The sequence below is a fragment of the Plectropomus leopardus genome, chromosome 5 (genome assembly GCF_008729295.1).
Source record: "Plectropomus leopardus isolate mb chromosome 5, YSFRI_Pleo_2.0, whole genome shotgun sequence".
NCBI classification, from domain to species: domain Eukaryota; kingdom Metazoa; phylum Chordata; class Actinopteri; order Perciformes; family Serranidae; genus Plectropomus; species Plectropomus leopardus.
The window spans coordinates 17732600-17750900 of record NC_056467.1 but is presented as its reverse complement, the minus strand read 5'-3'; the positions used below and the strand labels follow the sequence as shown (position 1 = coordinate 17750900).

The 18301-nt window shown below is 38.7% G+C and overlaps 1 protein-coding gene across 1 annotated transcript in view; it reads right to left on the bottom strand.

Annotated features, from left to right (window-relative positions):
* Positions 1-17762, bottom strand: part of drd2a (dopamine receptor D2a) — a 58326-nt gene extending 40564 nt beyond the window's left edge. The window contains exon 1 of the mRNA XM_042486717.1: positions 17424-17762. The gene's annotated coding sequence lies outside the window, so the exon portion shown is untranslated. The remainder of the gene's footprint in view (positions 1-17423) is intronic.
* Positions 17763-18301: the final 539 nt, after the last annotated feature.

Below are 18301 nucleotides of genomic sequence, written 5' to 3'. Positions count from 1 at the left end.
TGAGGCCACAGAAAGCAGCGTCAGACACGTGTCAGTGCTGTTGAAGTCCTTGGCTATCATCTCAGCCCAGAAGCTGCTATGTGTTGAGTGGAGTGTAAATAAGAACAGAAGTCAATAAGCTGCTGATAGAAATAAAACTCTTGAGCTCAAACTTGGATACATAAAATGACCAGGATGCAATTGTGAGCTTTAACTTTAAAGCATAGTTTACAATCCCAGATAGAAACAGAAGTAGCCCAGTGGGTGTTCTCACTGTCCTGCAAAACAAAGCTGGCAGCCACCAAAGTAAGCAAAGTGTGAAAGCAATGCTAAAAATGTATTATATGGACTACTGTTGCCTAAATAATGTGAAAATTGTTGCACTAGTTGCATCAGTTATTTGATGTGCGATAAAATTGTGGATGTGTGGTTACTATTATCATTTTGACTCCAACTGTTGGATCTTTTTCAGGGAGAGTGTGTGGGTGCTGACTGCTGCCAGTAAATTGGAGAAGTGTAAAGTCAATAAATGTATCACACAGTCCGACATATTATAATGCATGGGAATTAACATTTGAAATAATAGTTAAACTTAATGTTCAGCAAGAAATGTAGAAATTTCAGGACACATAAAAAGCACAAACATGCATGCACTGATTAAACATGATAATACTAGTGTTTATTTTTTGTGCAGTCTTTGTTCTATTTAATGTGATTTCACTTTATTTCAACATTCGCTTCAAATCCAAAGTGATTTTAAAGGCCACAGTTTTTTGTATTGTATTGTTCTTGGTATAAATGAACAAAACAGCAGCCCAGACTTTCTTTGATGCAGTATAGCAAAGTCACAAAACAGCCTGTTGTGATAACACACCATGAGAATATTTAGAATTATGGACTTGCAAAGTATGTGGTCATAAAAGGGCAATTTGGGCTCCAAGCACTCTTAACACTTGTGCAGATAAACTGTCTGAAGCAACGACAGGACATAACTGTAATACTCCTTTAGTCCATTTTTCAAACACTGGTGAATTATGCATAATTGTTTGGGAAGCACACTGACTTTTTAAAACAAAATGCATATGTTCTAAATGCTTTGGTGGCTGTTACAGGAATGTTTTTAGATATATTTTTGCTGGTCCTCTTACAATGTTAGTTTAAAATGATCTGCTTTTTTTGTGTGTGCAATACAGAAATACATAAATGCGAGGAATGTTAAAGAAATATGTTACCGTTGGAGATAAGGTCTTTTCATAAAACTAGGCTTTCTATGCGGAAAAATACTTCTGAGACTGGGTCTACATGACCAGAGAAAACAAAGAAAAAGAGCAATGGCATTTGCTTAAGAGACAGAATCAACTGCCGGAATAGACCAACCTGCCTGCAATAGACCAACAAATGCTAATGCTGGGTGACGCAATGTAAGCTTGGTGGTTGTGATCAGGCGCTCAGGAAGTTTGCTTGGCTTTGAAGCCTTTTTTGTAATGGCCAAACAGTGGAATTACAACTTCTGAATTCAGAAGGTGAGAAAATTTGCATTTTCCAGGTTAGGTTTAGGGTTTTCCTTATTGGGTCAGAGTTATGGTGTTAGGCCTGTTATTCTATACGGCAGGGTAGATCATACCGTTACTATCCTAGGAAACACAACTGGGGCCCAAACAGACTTTTTATCATAGACTGGCATTATAAAAGAGATGTCTGAAAATCACATTTTTTTGAGCATCACAAGTCTCGCATGATGACTAATTTTAGTATCTGAATTTGATCCATTCAGTCTAATAACATATGTCCAAAAGAACCCAACGATTCAATTATTTTATCCCTATTCATAGAAGCTGACAGAATGCGCTGGTGTGCTTGCAATTTTTTGGCTTCATGCGCCATCAAGCAACTTTCATAGGAATAAATGGGGTCCTACCACTAACGCTGTATCAAGTTCTCTTTACATCCATAGCCCTAAAGCTAGTGAAAGTGGATTTGAGCTGAGAAATGAGCATTGAGGTCTGGGACCTAAGATGGGCCCTAAGATGGTGGAAAGTTTACCATCGTTCATTTACACATATTACCCACATTGTTATGATGCAAAGCTGATTGAAAATCAGTGGATAAGTGGATACTGTTTGTTTCAAAAAGGGTGAAACTGTCAGGTAATACCAAAAAGTCATCAAAAGTACACCCTCTAAAATCACCATGTTATTTCTATGTACTGTGGCTAGTATTGCAAACCAGCTACCAATGGACTTTTCCTTTAAAACAACAGAGAAAAAGCACGAGGAACAGATTAAACTGTGAATTTGTCTGTAATAATGGAGGCCGCAAAGTTTGGCAATGCCCAGCTAACAAACCTCACACCTCCATTTATAACCAAGAATCACTGCAAAGATACTATTATTAGCCAACTACATTATGTAGAGTTAGTTAAAAAAGTTTGGGACGGATCATCCACTGTGTGAAAGCATGTCCTAATGCTACTATGTTAGGGTGAGCATTTGTGTCCTGCTCTCCATTGGACATGGGATAGCGAACTCAAATAAAACTTTACCTGAGATAGCGTTACATTGGTCTCATGTCACAAACAAGATAAGAATATGTGATAAGGAGGAGTCTACTAGAGGTTAGACTTAATTCATTAAAACTAGGGTCATCTCAAATTAACAATGGAGTGTGCAGCAATGTCAGTAGTGTATGGATCTGTGGCATGTGTGCTGTGAAGTGGAGGCCAGCTGTATGACGGTGAAACAGAGGGAGAGGACGAACACATGGAGTAGCTTTAAAAGCCAGGAAAGCCCGGGTGAGCTTAATCAAGCCAAGAACAGTCGACAGCCACCTGCCTGCTGAGGTTGGATAGGACACAAGTTTGCATTTCTTAGGATGACAATGGCATGGTCCACCCTACTCCTCCTCTGATTGGCTAATGCTTGTTTCATTCGGTGGTTTTAGGCAAAATGAGTGAGATTGGTTAGGTTTAAGGTCAGATTGTCAATGTAAGCAAATCAGAGGCAGAATAAGACTTGAGTAGGTGGGTCATGCCGTTCACTATCCTAGAAAACATAACTTTCACCCCTTATTTTGAGAACATACTACACTTAATCTGGAACACAAAACATAACAAAACAATCAAAGATAATGCAGACAATGCAATAAGAGGAGAAAGAAATAACATTTAACCAATTTTAACTTGTGGTCACCAAGTGACCTTATGATACTGGAATGGCTATTATGCAAACTCCCATGACATAAACCACCAACTACTGTCTTACGAGATCCAATCTCCCACCCAGCAGCCTTGGATCCAGGGAAGCAATTTAAGGTTGAGAACTGCTACAAGCAACGAGAAGCCAGTGAACCAGCAAGTCATTAGTCAAATGACAAAACTGGTGCTTAGGTGCATGAAAAAGACTGTTTCCACTGCAAACCACATATGCCACATCCTAGCATGGAAGCTTAATAGGATTAACAGCACTTACTATGGGGATGGGGCTTAGCAAATGGTCAATTTCACTACCAAAATTAGTTAAAACATGAATTCAAAGCTACTTTACCATGAGGATGAGCTCTTAGAGAGGCTGCTTGCATTCACCGGGTATGGCTAGTCCTTAAAGTGATGGATTACAGTGCATAAATGTATTTACACTCCTATTATAGAGGCAGTGACTTAAAATTTTGGATTGAGTTTAATCAATTTGTGTACACTGGAAGCTGTGTAGCTTTGAAAACACTTCAGTTAGTTACTGTCACTTACACAGCACCTGATAAAAAGTAAGAAACTGTGATAATATAAGCACACTGAGAGATGATTGCGCGACATGCAAAGGGAAGTCTTTATACATATTCATAGTCATGCAAAGGTTTTATTTTTTTAAACAGATGGATTAAGAGCTGCAGCTATTGTGCAGTGAATCCATCTCTCATCATTAAACAGTTTTAATAGTGCTGTAGCCAACCAAGTGACCTCTGAATTGTGAGCAGTTGACCTGTCCTGGATATAATCCTTAAATAGCCTGACCTCATATTCTAGCCACAATCCCTCAGTCTCACATCCAACCGCATCCTCTTATTCCCAGGTGACCCCAGCACCGATCTATCAAAGCAGGAGGCATTATCTGGCTATCCTGGATTTCCACAGTAGTGACAAGGCTTTTCTCTGGAGAATGGTGAGCACCCAGGCCTCAACTGTCCAACAAATACAGATAAAAAGCACAAGCAGTGTTTGTCTTGTACCCAGTGACTACTTGTCTTCCATGTAGGGTTTTCTATCTTCCATCAGATAAAATGAACTATTTCAAGAGGAAACAGCCAAAGCTTGCAATACCTGATACAAACATTAACAAAGCATTGACCATTGACGTGTCTTAATACTTATAGAGATTGAGTCTTGTGATCTGTCAGCATAAGTATAACTAACTATCATTATTTTATTAACAGTATGACTATATAAAAACCAATCACCAGAAAAATTTTGGCATTGAGCATTAATGCAAATCTTTGATTCGTACATTGTTATGTAGCAGATATGTTAAAACTTTACATTTCAACAAGACTGTGGTTAGAGTAAGGTTACGTTGAGGAACAATCACCACTTGGTTATGGTTAGGAAAATATCACATTTTGGTTTAAAAAGCAGCTATATCTCAGTTAAGGTAACTGCTTTTTGTACCTAAAAAACTGCTGGAAAAACAGTGATGGATCGCTACAAACATCCATATTTGGTGCCTAAAAAGCCAGGGGGAACACAGCAATGACTCACTAAATTACAACCGCTTTTATTGTTTGTCGGTCTCAAACAGTAGCCTGCAGCTTGGCAGGCATCTCATCTAGGTGACATGCCATCAAATATCCTCCACCACCCAATGATAACTTTAGCGTATGTATAAAGTCACTTTACAAACAATATCATATATATTTAATATAAATGCAATGCTTTCATGCTACCACAGAAACTTAAAATGTTGTCATTTTCTTCTGGGTATTTGGCAGATATGTGGTTGTAGTTTGTTATGGTTTACTAGCTACCATGTTGGCATAGGCGATAAAGGCGGTCACCTAGAGTGCCACACGTTGGAGGGGCGCCACTGGTTGTGCTAAAAATAAATTTCCTTGTGTTCTGCCTTGAAAATAACAAATGAACAAATAAGGAGAGAAATAATCATAAACTCAGCGCCCCTGTTGTTTCTCATTATTGACCTGTCCCTGACCAGCCTGCACTGTGAGCACTGACAGCGCCACGTTTTGAAAGTGAAAGTCGGGGATGAGTTACTGGTGGGCACCTCAGATCAGAGAGGGAGAGAAGCCTGACTGACACGTGTCAACAGGAAGGTTATAAGTTATTTACGTGTGCATTTTTTTGTTTTTCATTAAAAAAAAAAAAAAAGAATTTAAAAAAAGGTCTAAACTTTCAGGTTTTGCAATTTAGAAAACTAAGAATAGAGGAGGAGGAAAGAGATCCAAATACAGAGGTATGTTTTCTTTTATAACATTAAAAAGGCTATTTTGTGTGAAAACATTTCATTTGTACTAGCTATCTAAGTTAAATCAAGCAAAGCTAGATAATGATGCTATGATAGCTGCTGAGAACTAAAGAATGTTTATGAGTCATCTGAATGTCAAGCCAGTAGTTTATATAGTTAATTGTTGCTGCTGGCTGCTTAGTGTTGCTCTTTATACCCAATAAGTGTGCTAGACACTGTGCTGAAATTAGCTTACCAATATGGACAAATAATTACTCACTGTTGGGCATGTGTTACTGTTTAATTGTGGTGCGTCCTCTTTTGTTTTATAAATGAATAATCACAACTGAAAAATAATTGATGCACTGCAGCAGGTGTTTGTCGCACACTGTCTGCTGCAGGTACATGTTTTTGCTTGTGCAGTAATTGGCTGATGTACTCTATAACTGTCTAGATGCACTCTGGTGATTTTTGCAGAAGCTCCCAGCAGCTGCTGGAGAAGGGCCTTCTAATCTGCCATCTACCCTTTCTGAAGCATGTAAATTTAGCCAATTAGTTGTGGTCTCTGAGTAACTGTTGTTATTATCATTGTTGTTGTTGTTATTATTACTGAATAATTTTGTGAGGTTTGTTGTTGTTATTACTAATAATTTATACAGTGCCTGCTTTACATTAAGTATAATGAAACAACAGACTTAATGCAGTGGTGTAACAGTATGGATTTACTGTATGTTTGAATCCAGCTGCTGCAGGTCAGGCAGCAGACACCACCAGCATCACCACATCCGGCAAATTTTATAGTGTAAATCTCAGTGTCTCCGATACACTGAAATGTTTCCATAATTAGTATTATAGCTTAATGTTCCAGTTAGAGCTTGTTACCTGTTGTAATTGGCGCGTGCATGGGGGGTTGGGAGATTCCAATCCAATCCCAATCTCACCTAGGGCACCAAAATGGCTAGAGCCGGCCCTGGGTGTAATGACTCTTTCATAATGGGGCACTTATAAAACAATTAGGAGATACACTAATATACTACTGATAAAGAAAAATAGGCATGACTTTACCCAGCAATTAAAAAAAAATCTTCTAATTAAAATAGTTGAACCATAATGCCTTTTTAATTTCCCTATATATACAGAAATTGTTCTTGTTTTACTTTCCCTGTGAGTATATTATATTACTGTAAAACCTACTGAATTATTTTTTGGATGTAATCTTATTAAAGCGGCTTCATACACAACAACTGTTTTGTAATTGCAAACTAATCTTTCACATTTTGAAAGGTTTGTGAACTAACATCAGGCAGAGAAAAACTAATAAACAGGCCTGTTCCTTGTTGCTGTTGAGTACTAATCTCATCCAATCATGCAGCAGCGATGCAGTCATCCGTTTATTAAACCTTGCAATAAACCGTGCTGTTAATCTTACAATAAGCCCCATTTAATCAGCAATTCAGTTTTACTGAGTCACTGCTATTCCAAAGGCCTGAAATCTGACTGCTAAACTCCCTGAAACACACAGAAACATACACTCATGCACAGAAAGAGTTTCACACTGTGCACACAAACAACACATATAGCATGCAGTAGATCAGAAACACCCCATTTACGATACAATACACGATACATCTCATTAGTGTTGTTTTGCTCTTTGCTCTCCATTTGCGTTTTTGGGCGTTGTTTGAAATGCTCTGATGATAATGTGAAATGTGTTTTAAATGTGAAAACTTCCATTTATAACTTGTTTCGAAGAGCAATTATCCTGAATGAAACCAGATGAAAGTGCTTACTAATAATTCATTTATAAATCAAATTTGTTTGGGTTTTTGACAAGAGTTCTAATGGTACAGATAAGGTACTTAGTTCTGCTAACCCTCTCTGGCGGTAGCAACAGTCAGTCTTTTTCCCAGAATCAGCCTATTTAAAGAGGAAGCAAAACCTTAAGCTGATACCACTCAATCAATACTGTCAAAGTGTTTGATTCTTCCCTGCGATAGCATTCATTCCTATTCGTTTTCTATCTGCTACAGCCACTCTTACATGGCAGATCAAAATCATTGATGTTGGCAAAGTCAATGGCTATCTTGTGAATTCCCTTTCTCGTAAAATGGCTTGCTTTTGTTGCTGTGTGAGTGAGGAGGCAACTCATCACAGTTGTGGAGCTGCTTTCTTCAGGCTGGTTGTGTAGGTGGTAGCTGCTATGACTTTTACTGTGCTGAAAATAGACCTGCTCATTCAGAGTAGCAATTACAGTGTCATTATCATGGCATTGCAATTATGTCTCCTTTCTCTCCGTACTTACAATTACGAAATATTTTCTTGTGACATCTGCCTTATGCAAAGGTGCATTTGGGTTAGATTGGCACCTTTCTGCAATAGGGAAAATAGTTAATATGTAAACTGGAAAGATGGTGATTGATTCATTATAACTACACTGTAGGCTGCTTTTCCCTTTGTAGATAAAACGTATAAAAGCACTCTTGCAGCTACAATCTGTTGTGCTCTTAGTGATATGCCATAATCTTTATTAAAAGAAAGAAAGTGTTGCTTACAATGATTATAAATTAAATAAATAATTAATTAAATTGACTTCAAAAACAATTTACTTGACTGGTCCCCAAACGACGTAATTTTAAGTTTTAAACACATCCTTAATGTCATGAAATGGTTGCAGTTCTGCTCCAAAACTATCATGGGTTGGCAACAATTCGGTGCTTTTGTCACTAACCTTCATTTGAACCTATATTACTCAATTCAAGCAAACAAATAAACACTATTTAATAGGACATATCTGCAACAGCTGATTCAAATCTCATGCCATCTTGCTCACGCCTCTTCAGACCTCTCCTCTGAAATGTCTAGTTGCTACCTATTTTTTGTTGTCTTGTTTCTGTTGATTGTTTTCATTTTATTTTGTACTGTTATGGGGTTTTGTGCTACTAAACAGGTACCTGCTGCAGCTTTTAACTGAGTCAGGCCAGTTATATCTGTAACAGACACCTGATCTTGTTTTTGATTCCTGGCCTGTACAAATAAAAAAAAAAAATCTAACGCATGTCACATATGATACATCAGATACATCACTAAAACTGCAAGCTGCATACTAGAGACTGATTTGTTTCATCTAAATAGTAAAAGACTATTTTCACCTAGTGGTGACTTTTGTAGATCATATAAAATTATATAATTATAGGACTACAGTTCCCTTGGTGCTCCAGCCTATTAATAGATGCAAATGTACACAGGTTGAGGCGGGAAGACGCCAACAAAAGACATTTCTCTATTGTTGAACATTTACAGTATAGTATAAGGCTATGGGGTTTGCTTATAATTTCATTAGATTTTGCCTCTTAAGAATTTGGTTTTAAGTATAAAGGCCTTTTAATGTGTTTGAATAACACTGAGTTATTTTGATTATCATAGAAGCCACTGGACCTCAAGCAAGCCTGACAAAACTAAATAAGGCATCACAACTCTGTATAAAGGTAAACAAAAAAAATTGAAAGATAACACATTAGAAATGTCTACTAATGCAAGGCATCTGAATTAGTTTTTAGAGGACATATAGATGAAGCTGTGACACTACACATACAAGCATACTGGGTAACGCTGTTATTAAAAGAAGTCATTGTTGACTTTGGGACCCAAACTTCTCGTACCCTAGGTGAAAGTCCTCTGTTTCTTTGACCCACTGACAGCTTTCTATATTTGTACTTAGCCTTTGTCGCTTTTATGCTACATCACATCTCCTGTAATAATTACTACAACCACTAGAGGTGCCATTGCTGAGAGTGGGTTGCATTCCTTTATATTAAATGGAAAGTGAGGAATATGAGGAAATAGAAGAAGGCACAGTGTGTTGTGTCAAAATGTTGAAGTCCCTGACTTTACTTATAAAATCGTACATTAGGGACCACTCAGTCATGTATTTGACTGATACGTGCAGTAACATGCATCCCTGGAAACGAGTACACATTTTAACACTGACATGGGACTTTCAGTGTGGAGATGCTGTCAGAAAGAGGTGAATACAAATGAAATATTGAAGACCCTCCAGGAAGCATCGAGACAGGCCATGTTGAGAGAAAGGAAGACGGACATAAAGGGCTAAATAAAAGGCACTGATGCATCATGCACAAAGGCAAAAGCCTTCAGGGTACAAATTCAATGCATCAGTGTTATTGATACAGTACAACATAAAGGTTATTGTAGTGGCAATGTCAGCTAATACCTACTCAAATCAAGCCATAATGTTAAAAATGGTAGAGAATCTGCCCACTGGAAGGAGAGGAGAGGGAGGTTGGTAACAAGCCTCCATCGACCTCATTAGGTCGGAGGGAAGCTCCGACCTAACAACCGGTCTTGTCTCTTGTGAGGTCGCATATTTCATACACACACACACAACAGCTTTTCCACTACAAACCATGAGGCACACAGACACACACAGAGGAATGAGTGCAGGTGTGTGCACACACAAACATCCAGACACAGCAACCTTACACACGTTGCCAGCTCAACAGAGGCTTGTAACCCACCAGATAAATCAAGTGCTGCCTCACTGTACCCGTCTGCAACAACTGCTGTATATAAAAAAAAAGTGACATAAAAAAAAAAACTGAGTTTTTCGTGTCTGATCTGTGTTTGAGCTTATGGCACAGTGATATCGTGGAGTTTATCACCCTGCATATCCCCACACTGACCTGGATGGCGCTGCTGGCTGTTGCACAACCAGAGATACAATGAAGTGGGCTGATTCTTTGTACTTTCTACTTGTGATTAGCACATCAATACCAAAAGTATAGATACTGCAATATCTGTGTCTTTCTCTTATCACATTCTCCCTCCTCTATGTTTGGCACAGTCACACTTTCTTTTAACTCTTTTGAGGTCAAATTGTGACCAAACCACAGCATCACCATCACCCACTGTCAAATAAGAGACTATTTGTCACATGTTGTAACTTCTTAGCCCTCAGTGCCAATAGGTGAAATTTTTGCATAACTTGGTTGCATTTCTTGTCCTTTCATAAAACTTTGGTCAGCTGAAATGTGTGCAGCAAAGGTGTCTGCTTTAATAAATAATGTGATCATACAGCGATGCATTCAAAGGAGGAGGAAGGGCAGAATGACTCAAACTAATTTCACTGATTAGTGAGGTATTATTAGTGGCAGTTTGTAATGATGCCTAAATCGAACTGGTAGTTTTACTTAATATCGTGTAAAAATTTCCCTTCCAAGAAAGTACAAAAGTTCTCAGCAGTATCTGCATGAGTATCACCACTTTGCACATGGATACAGGGTCCTGTTATGGCATGCTACAAGCTTATAAGAACTGTTGAAATATACAGTATCAGTGAGGGGTAATGCGTGTATGTGTAAGATTTCGTGCCCAATTTGAAGAAAAAAAAAATCAGATTTTCAGCAGCCGCTTTCACCAGTTTTGCAACCAGGAAACTGACTACAATAAGACTTAAGAAGCAACAAGTGAGTTTGCAAAAAGGTCACACGGCTATATAGATTGGTAGTGACAACGGAAACCAGTGTGTTATTTTGTGGTTGTCACTTTTATCAGATATTTGAAAGAGATTTTTTTTTCAGTTGCCTTCAAGCTGGTGTGCAAAAAATGAGAGGTGTGCAAGAGAGGAAAACCTATCAACAAAAAACCCCATATCATTAGCAAACAATTCCCTTTTAGTAGACACAGGGCAACATGGGCGCTCTGCATGTGCAAAAGGTCTGTGGATTATTTTGGGTGATTGGGTCATCAGTTCTGGAGAGAGAAATTGCTGTTGAGTTTTTAAAATGTATTTTTGGGTGCTTTGTGCATCATCTAGTTTTATTATATTGGAGAGAAGCCAGATATCTCTATGGCCAGTATCTTTAACACTCGGCAACTCAAACCATAATGAGTTAAATTGAAAAATAGCACATCAGGTAAGAGGAAAAATATGTATTTTTGATTTTTGGGTGAACTATGCCTTTAAGTCCAGTATTCATAGCTTTTTTAATCCCCGCTTTGACTTAAAAAATCTTGAGGCACATCACAAGGTGTTTGATGCATGATGACCTCCTTTACCAGCCAGTAGTCCCTCTGATTCCTCTCCTGTTTCATTTCATGCCAAACAGAAAGCGTTCATTTAACTATTTAGGGACGTGGCAACCAACCTCACTGTGTATAACAGAGAGCCAAAACAATGAACTCAAAGTAACTGCAAGTATATTGAAACGGCAGGATTGCTTTTTCACTCGTTGCACCATACAAGCAACCATAGACAAAACTAAAGCCTTTATTCACTTCAATTTAAATGCAAAAATATCAGTAAACAAGGCTTTCATGGTGTGCTAACATTGTGAGTACAGCATTATACTAACAGTATATATTACATACATACATCACATATTACATATGTTACTACATATTATAAAACCAGAAATGACTTATCACCGTGTTACCAAGTGTCACACACTTATTTAATCTATTGAAAACCTTTCAGGCGATTATTTCAAAGCTGTGTTTTTTTGATGGCTGTGATACTTTTAGAGATTAATAGTATTTTATTAGACAATCATTTATCAAAGCTGAGACCAAAAGGTCATACAGACAGGAGGATCTATGCTTGCTTTGTTCACAAAACAAAACTCTCCCAGAATAGTGAAGAAAATGTCAAGGAACCTACCACTGAAAGGCTATTTAGCAGCTTTCACATGGCACTTGACACAAGAGGTTGGGAAAAAAATGATCAAGGTGAGACATTAAGTCATGTCATGCCAAGCTTCAATCGTACACATCGCCCTGCTTCATCTCTTGTTCACCTTTTAATTACTTGGCCTTTTAAAGACTGAGATTCAGAGCCAAGCAAAAAGCTTGTGAGTGAGTGACGTTAACATTTTTTCTTTCCACACCTTAAGGGTCGATGTGTGTCAGGGACCATGCTGGAGCTGGAATGATCTGGAACTAGTACTTTTAATTTGTAGTCTATTGGAGGACAATCTTAAATTCACCACACATTCCTGTTTAAGGGTACCGAACACCTAACACATCATGATAATTGGTAAGAAATTTCATTTCTCCAGGGAAATCCTGTTCTTTCTTTCTACTTTTGCTATTAATCCTTATTGCTCCCCCTCTCTTCTAATAGTCACCCCGTCAATCATTGCACATTGTCTGTCATCCCATTGGTCCAGATTGCTCGTTGGAACATTCAAGGGATCTCCCCGCGGGCTTGGAAGTAGATTTTAAATCATTTAGCTTTGATATTTTATCAAGCTCTACAGGAGTCACAACCAATTAGGACATTCTCTGTCCAATTACATCCATTGTGTGTCCCCATTCAACACACTTGTGCAGTCATGCAAACATATGTGGCTGTAGGAGAGGGTGCCTGATACCCTCTGACAAAGTAGCGTAACTGAAGCTAAAGCACTTTTACACCTCTCAGGGGATATATTGTATGTGTGTGACTGGCTCCACCGTGGATCAGTGAGATAGTCATGGAAAGGTTCTCCACTCTTCCTAGACACCCTGTGCTTTGACTGCCTGTTGCTCATGCCTCAAATGACCAATGGGTTGTTGTTTCAAATTAAAAATATGTGATGGTGCGCCATCCAGCATACTAGAGCATTATGCGTGTGCAAGTGACTTTGGTCTGTTTTAAACAGCAAGTCAGTCACCTAATAAATGTTATGTATATCAGTGTGCGTATATTCTAAACAATGAGATTAATGTGTGAAGGTGTTAGTGATACTAGAATGTAACTTTGCTGTGAAGGCAAAGCACTGTGTCACAATGTAGGCACTCAAAAATAAAAATATGTGTGACAGCAAAGAACAATTAGCACTTCATGAAAACAAAACCACTATCATTGCAAAAAAGCACCAGGTTTATTTCTCCAACATGATGCTCCATTCTGTTTATATACACCATTTGGATCGATATATATCATGGACACACCATTAATGGACAGACAGACCAACCTGCCGACACAACTTTCTCAGCATATAACTGTATCGTCGAGCATAACCAGATCCTGATGGATCTCCTATTGGCTTTAGAACCCTAATTGGCTCCTCCATCCTTTCAGTGATGGTGCTGGTCCCTCGAGTGTTGATGTATTTGACATGCTAGGGAATGCGTTTCATGAGAGAGAGAGAATGTAGGCCAGTTGGATACATTCTCAGAGATCCAATACAATTAAATGATTTACTTGTCAAAATACAATGGGGCTGCTGAGCCACGTGACGATCATACACGTACTGTAAGACAAACAGGAGGAGCTGCGCCTTGTGCAATATTACTGAGATATACAATGATCCCACTGCTTGTTAGCGGAGTCTATGCTATGTGTATGTTTGGATGAAAAATGTATTAATTCAGACTGTCCTCTTTTCACTGGCTCCTAGTATGTTTTAGAACATGTTTTAAATTTTTACCGATTACTTTTATGGGTCTTAAAGGCTGTTCTCCCTGTTTTTTCTCCGACCTCTTTGAACCATATTGAGCATAGTTTGAGATCTCTTCACTGTTCCAGAGGCCCAGGCTGAAAACTAGAGTGTTTGTTGTCCGGGCCCCCGAGGCTCTGGAACAATCTGCTTGAAGAAATCAGGTTGGCTGAGTCAGTGATCTCAATAAGTCCCTCCTTAAAGCATACTTTTATTGGAAAGCCCTTCCTGATTTTACTTGAGTATTAATATCCATGGAACTGCCTTTTCAATCCGTTAAAATATGTTTTCTTTTGCTATTCTTACCCTTTCCTACACTGTATTGGATTTTCAGCCCAGTCACCAGAAAAAAAATGTTGTATGTATCTGTATACCATGAATACATTACATTTGCACATTTCATAAGCATTATATAAATGTTTCTAAAGTGATGGCTGCTAAGATGCAGATTTCGACACCAATCAGCAGCAAAACTGAGTCCTGCCTTTTTTTCCAATGGCTTTGGGCCCCAAACATGGGTGTTTGGAAGCATCCCCTGCCACAAAAAGCAGTTGCTTTTTACAGACATCACAGCCTTTCCTGCTGGGGTTATGGCCTGAAAAGCGATTATTTTTCAGAGACATTGCTACTTTTCCTGTTGCAATTGTGTCCCCCGAAAAGTGCAAAATGTATCAATGTTTACAGAAACGTTCAACACCATCATTTTTTCAGGCGATTGGGTTGTGGGTTTTATACACCAGTGCTTTCGTCTGTTTTCTTTTAAAATCTGATGAGTTTATGAATTGTCTGTTTTATTTTGGTTGAACGTGAAGCACTTGTTAATGTAGAATTTGGAAAGTGCTCTATAAATAGGGACTGTTGTGATTTGGGGCTTCCAGTTTGTAATCTAGGCTCTGCTGAAAAGGTAAACTATTTATATTTCATCTAAGCTCACCTATGTGTCAGACAGAGCCACACGCAAAGGTCACTGAAGTTCCTATGGCCATTCCCTTGCTGTTTTTGTTTATTCTGGTCAAAACAATGCTCATTTTTAGTCATTATTATGGACCAAACTATGAGAAACATCCACTGTTTTTGTACATTCTGGGTCTGTTGTACCAGCCATGTTATCCATGCTTGACCTCGACAAATATATGATTTACCTTTTCTGAAAGCATCACAGATATCATCTAAGTATCAAAGTATGTAGGAAACCAACATCATTAATTTGCATTAAGGCATGTAGGACGTCATTATTTAACACTAACTTTGAGAGTTTACCTTTTTCCCTAAATGTGTAATATCCCACTGTGGCCTCCACAAAGGAAAAAATAGATATTATAAAAAAATTTTAAAAAACAGTCATATTGTGCTGCTTTTTGTAGCATCTTGTAAAACTGAAGTTAATGCTTCGATTTTAAATGATTTGGTACTTGATTCTTGTGGTTTCACCACAGTCCAGTGCATATGGGATTTCTGTGGAGACTGGATCTCTTCTTGAGAGTGTCTGTTGAATAAATGAGGTCGTAATTTCACAGACTTGATCAATTTTAGTGCCAAAACCCTGAAAACAAATAACATTTGTTAGGGTTTGTAACTGAATGTATAAGCAGAGGCTGTGGCATGGTGTTGTTTTTTTACACGCCAGTTCTCTTGGGAGCAGTATGTTGAATTTAAATGTCACTATTGACTGACCGGCTGCATCAAGTGATTTGGCTTCCAACCCCTGCTGATAGTGTGCCTTATTCACTTAAAGACCGTGTACCACCTTCATGTAAAGGTCTCCATGTAAGCTAATCTCTCACAAAGCAAAGCGATAGCAGAGTCCTCTTTGTCAGTATCTTTTCTTGATTCTATTTCAAGTATTATATTCTGAGACAAATATCCATTTTTAAAAGGCCAGTTGTCTAGAAGAATCAAGGAGATTGATTCAATGAAGCTGTCTGTGTCAAACAGCTGGACTTGACAAGCGCTGCATCAGGCAGCTCTGGCGATGTTGTTTTCTTCACAGCGAGGTGTGACAGATCAGAAACAGGAAGATGTAGAATCCATATGGATGAACAATGTGCGCGTCTGGAGACTGTCACTGAATAGACAGTAAATGTGCACAGCATCAGGTCTTAGCAGATATTTGGGTGTTAGGCTAAAGATGCTTGCACTGGGGATTAAATGTTAGCTTCCCTCAATTAAGAAAGCACTAACATTATTAATTCTGCCCAATTGGAGTTGACATAACCTCCTTTCTTGGTCATATAAAACCTGGCAGTGTCCATTTTAGTGACTGCATGATTTCACAACCGGGTGTTATGACCACAGATCCAAACCTGCTGTTGTATAGCACAGCTGCTGATGTTTTTTTTTTACTCGAGTTATCAGTTATTATTGAGGGTTTGGTAATGTTTTGTGCTCCTTTTCCCTTTTTGTCTTCAGTTACTCATTAAAAGTGAGTTTAGCTGCACATTGATATCAGTATTGTAATTATCACTGCCATATGTTATTTGGAAAATGGCAAACCAAGCATAATGTTGCATAACGATCCTTAAGAGAACCCCCCCAACACACACACACACACACACACACACACACACACACACACACTAAAATCTGCTGTAAATCTGCAAAGCTTGGAAGGGGCCAAACGCACTGCATATCACAACACAAAAACAGTACAGCAATATCAGGCTAAATATACTAGCAATTACAAGACATAAATCATAAAATGCCACTACAAACTCAGTGTAACAATCACAGACAAGCTGTTAGCCTACACAGGTTAATCAGGACAGCTGCATATAAACCACCTCGTTCCTTTCACCTCATTTATATTTCCTGTTGTTGTTAACTTGTTAAAGCTGCTCAGCGAGGGTTGATAGGATACAGGACAGGGTGTGCAGCCAGAACAGCCGTCACCTGCCCTGCGAAGCGCTGTGCCGAGAACGCGCTGCCTCTGGAGAGCCAAGCGCTAATTACAAACGGGAAGGCACAAACAGATCTGAAATCAGCGCTCTGCGGGATGGAAAAGGGACATCTTGACATGGGCACGCTGCCACATGACAAGAATTAAACTACAGCTCACTTAGAGCACTTTTTCCTGTACTAGATTGCAGCGGAAAGCAAATGTTTGCTTCCAGTTGTCTTACACCAAAGGCTAAACAGGATCAATACTGTAAACAATCGACCAGCTACACAAAAAAATCAGCCCTTCAGCTGCGTATGTGAGACACTTTCACTGTTTGTGCGTTTACGCGCTCACATTCACCAGTTCACAGAAACGGACTGTTCATTTGGACAAACAACCGCGTCATGGTGAAGCGAAAAATAGTAAGACAACAGCAAATTAACCTTGAAAGTTAATATCGGTGCAATCACAACCAATAAATCACTCTGTATCACGGGATCTCCTATTAGGTGGACTGTACCGGATCACTAATTGCTGCTGGATAAAATTACTTTAACGTGTATGACACAGGACAAATTTTAGTAGCATAAATTGACAGGCATAAATTCTGTTTTGTTTTGCGTAATTTTTGGGTTCCTAAATTTGGGCACAAAAAATAGGAAAAAAAAAGGTTTGTCTTACCTTCACGCCATAAGTTTGACTGAATCTTTGTTTTTACAGACACCGGCTATTAAATCCAAGAGAATCCACAGTTAGCTCCTAATGTATTCTTCATTTGCTGTGCACATTGTTTACTCTTTTTAATTTAATCAGATCGGTGCCGCGGCTCGGGTGCGAGAAATGATGGAAAAAGAACTTCACCAGTGAGCGCCAAAAATACAAATAAAACTGCTTTAAACCATTAACTGTTTATCGGTTGTTTAGCGGAAATTTCAAGGAAAGATTTTCTCCCGTTTCGGTCGTCAGAGAAGTGAAGCAGAGGTTGCAACTGTACGGTGTCTGTGTGGTGTCCTGGAGCTTTACGCACGGAGTTACCTTCGCGACTGACGGAGGCAGGAGACGCGGCGACTGTAAAGAACTGTGTAAATCTAGGCGGGGTTACATTTGTTTAAAGCCTGGCATGGACGTATATTTCCTTTACTGTCATTGGGGAGACCTTACATCACCTTATGTTTGCCACACGTTTTCCATCTCTGCACTCAGCGCTTGTTAGTAGAAGATGAAAAAAGGTGAAATGTGCATTTTAAGTATTTCATCCTCTGATGGCAGAGTGGATGCGATTTGAAGAAGAAAAAATAGTTTGCTACTAATTTAGCACACATTCATGTGAGGACCTATGATTGACTTAGTGCATTAGTGCAAAATGTGGAAAATGGTAATGGGCTGGGAAATTAAAGAAATGGGTGGACTGTGGCTAGCATTTGGACTTATATTAACGCCTTTCTCTCTCTCTCTTAGAAAAACACCTATTATTAGTTATTATTGTTACCATTATAAAATCTATTCATCATGTCCTTTTTTTTCCATGTATAATCCCTATTTTAATATTCAGTACCTGG